Source organism: Triticum aestivum, chromosome 7B (genome assembly GCF_018294505.1).
Source record: "Triticum aestivum cultivar Chinese Spring chromosome 7B, IWGSC CS RefSeq v2.1, whole genome shotgun sequence".
Taxonomy (NCBI): Eukaryota; Viridiplantae; Streptophyta; class Magnoliopsida; order Poales; family Poaceae; genus Triticum; species Triticum aestivum.
Window position 1 is genome coordinate 663,847,368 of NC_057813.1, and position 3,566 is coordinate 663,850,933.

The 3,566-nt window shown below is 49.4% G+C and overlaps 1 non-coding gene across 1 annotated transcript; it reads right to left on the reverse strand.

Annotated features, from left to right (window-relative positions):
- Positions 1-733: 733 nt before the first annotated feature.
- On the reverse strand, positions 734-806 carry TRNAF-GAA (transfer RNA phenylalanine (anticodon GAA)). Its single transcript has one exon. It is a non-coding gene; the product is annotated as a tRNA-Phe (tRNA).
- Between the last annotated feature and the right edge of the window lie 2,760 nt (positions 807-3,566).

Here is a 3,566-nt window from a genome sequence, read left to right on the forward strand (position 1 = left end):
AATAGGAGATTAAATTGAAGAAACCATTGTTAACAATGACAAAAGCAACATGTGTGCATGGATCAAAACAAGGGATATTTACTTTGACAGTCTAAAATTTGTGATATATCTTGAGTCCAAACTGTAACGACTCTCATGTTTAACGACGATTGAGGTGTTTGGAAGTATTGTTTGAATACATCCTCAAACATAATATTTTTTAAAAATAAGTGAACAAAAAAAAATATTGTGTGGGTTGGGGTGGGGGGGGGGGTATTATCGGTTAGTGTATTTCACCTAATTTTGTAACGCAAGCATCCTGCTCAATATCTCCTCAAGATTAGATCAAGTTACACAATCATGTTGAAGTTAAATCATCTTGTTGAATTAAAAAATGGTAATATTTTTTGATCTATGTTGAATCAAACCTCACACAAAATGGGGGAGAATAGTTGAGATATGTGAATAATTATTCCAACTATATATGAAAATCCAGCAAATAATGTGGAATGGAAATAAGAAAAAAAATCAAATGGAAAAAAACCAAATGGGGCCATGAAAAAAAAACCTGGCGCTCTAACGTGATGCATCTTCAATCCAAACAATACTGACCCTCTTGTTTAAGTGTTTGAAAAGCATTAGCTGAGTAAAAATCCTCAAACAATATGTTGAAAAGTCAAGTAAATTATGTGAAAACCGACCTTTATTTAGTCTAAGCAAATAACGAGATAAGGGAGGCAGAAAAAAAGAAGATTGCGGTGAGCGTGGATCGAACACGCGACCTTCAGATCTTCAGTCTGACGCTCTCCCAACTGAGCTATCCCCGCTTCATGAATATTTTTCTTGGTGTACGTATTTAGATATAAAGAACCCACTTCGACTCACTTCATATTTGCCTTTGTATTCTATTAACGCTCTTCAAGTTTTGTTGCTCATGCAGGAACCAGAATCTCCACGTAACGGCGACCAGTCAATGTACATCAGTATTACGCATCCCTTTGAACCTTAGAACATCTACATCCACATATACATATATAAATATGGCCCCTCAAACGTCCGCGGAAGCGCCCGGACGCGTTTGCGGGCAGTGACCTGACACGCCTCAAATTTCACTTGTTGCATCCGGATATTTCATACTTGATTCTTAAATCCATATAAGGACATGCAAACGAAATAATCTACGTACTACGCCGATCACCTAGCTACTCATTGTCCGAAATGTCGACAATCTCCGTGCCCGGCTCCAGCAGCATGGGCGGCAGTTGCAGATCCGATTCCTCCGGCTGCTCCGCTCCGGCCTCCTTCGCCTCTATCTCCGCGTCGAGTTCGGCGAAGAGCGCGTCAGACTATGCCTGCTCCCGTTGGAGGAATGCCCGGTTGGCCTCCACATAGGCCTCGTCCTGAATGGACTCCAGGATGGCCTGCTGCTCCGCCATCTCGTCGGACTAGGCGACGGCGAACTCCGCCTCCACCTGCTCCATGTTGAAGGTTGGCAGCTGCTGCTTCGGCTGCTCCGCCTCCTCCACATTCATTGGCGCCAGCTCCTCCTCCTCCTCTTCCCCCGGCTGCTCCTCCTCCTCCTCCGGCTCAGGCGAGTCCGGAGGCAGCCCGACAGCGATGCGGGCTGCGCGCGCGGTTTGTCTCGTCCGAATCTCCTACTGGATCTCGGTGCATCGCTCTAGCGTGAGCATTGCATAGTACATGATCTTAGTCCGGATCATGGCGGAGCGCCAGAGCGTGGGCGGAGCACCGAAGCGGGAGAGGGAGGAGGTGGATGGGCTCGGACTGGCAGCGCAGAGAGGGGGGAGGTGGATGGACTAGGGTTGTGGGACTCCGGACGACTTAAATAGGCTCATTTGCTCTCGGCAACGAGTTGGAGCGGCACCACGCGGCATTCACACAGCGGCGGCGGAGAAGGCGTCCGTCGGACCGTCGGGTTTCCAAGTGAGTCCACGTGGGACCCCTTCATCAGTCCTACGTGGCAGGCGTGCTCGGGCGAGCACCCGGGCACCCCATATCCGCCCCATATTTAGGCTGGATATGGGCCAGTCAGCCCGAGCGTTTGAGACCCGTTTAAGGAGCCCGTCTGGGTTGGGAAAACGTGACCGGTCGGCCCGTCCAGGCATATAGGGTGGGTTTGAGGCGCCCGAGTGTAGATGCTCTTAGCATAGACTTCTCAACGTATATTTATTTGTACGTACTTGACAATGTCTTTTTCTACATGGAAGATGGAAAACTATAATCCGTGGAACAATCGTAAGAACACAGGCGGTTTAGGCAGTAGCCGCTGTACTACACACTACGGAATGGTCCCCTTGCCTCATTAGCAAATTGTTTAATTAACCTCCAAATTTTCTTTTGGAGGAAATTAAAGGCTTTGCAGCATTAACCACCAAGAACTGTGCACCCATCAACCAGTAGTTCGACTTCTCGTTAAGGAGTCCTAATAAAAAAACAAGCCTGAAAATCACCCGCGAGAAGGAAAAAACCTAGCCCGAGAATGACGCGCTCCAACTCACTCTCATCCCTCTTTGTGCGGTATATCAGTACTTGAGCCGTCGCGGGCGCCACGATTCCGGTGAGCAAACTCTTACTTGTCATGTAAGTAGAACCAGGTCTGGTTCATTCCCGGGAGCTGTTGCACCGGTGAGACGCCTCCTCCCAAAGCTCGAGCGTGAGCTCTTGTGGGATCACCAACGGCAAAGCCTTTCTTGGCCGCACAGTGGCAATACAACCCGAGCACTGGCGGCGTTGGAAATCTCTGCCATGGGTGCATCAGGCTGGTTGTAATGGAAGTATCATAGATAATTTCATGCATGCCAACTAAGCAATTTTAATAAAAGGGCATAAAATTAAATGAAGAAAGAGAGCCCTGGGTATAAATGATGTGCTACTTTGTGTCATGCATGACAATAAATGTAAGTATGATACCAACATATGATACCGTGCATTACAGATGTAGTATAATACACTAATATCATATGCATGATACTAGTATATGATACTCCTCATTACAACCAGCCTCAGCGGGGCCTCTACATGGGCACAGTCGCTGTGGAGATCGAGGTCACAGGGGTCGACACGTCACCTGTACCGGTCCCCAGTACCTACCTCCTCGAAACGTTGCATTGGAACTCCACCCGTGCCGTTGGCCATCAGCATCAACTCGTGCACAGGGTGGGCTGTCCCAACCTCCACCATGGACCACTGCGCACGCGAAGAGAGGAACCTCACCACCCACGAACATCGCCTGGACCATGCCCAATCACTCCTACCCGGAACAACAGCCTTGACCCGCCTCGGACCCAAATCTGGTCAACCCTGAGCGTGAGCCCTAGGTCCAAGCCACCGCCAGCCCATGGCCCAAACCCAGCAGAAGGATCGCCATCACCATCCTATGCCGCCCTCGGTAGCCAAATCCACGTTGCAGCAAACACTGCATGCCCCCACCCCTGTCGATTAATAGGAGCTACATGATCATACGTTTGCAGCGACGGAATGGTCATCCATATGGGCGGAGCCGGCAAAGTCGTGGCTTGGGCTGGGCACCCCTTGCGGCGACGCGGACAAGGAACTTTTTGCAGCGG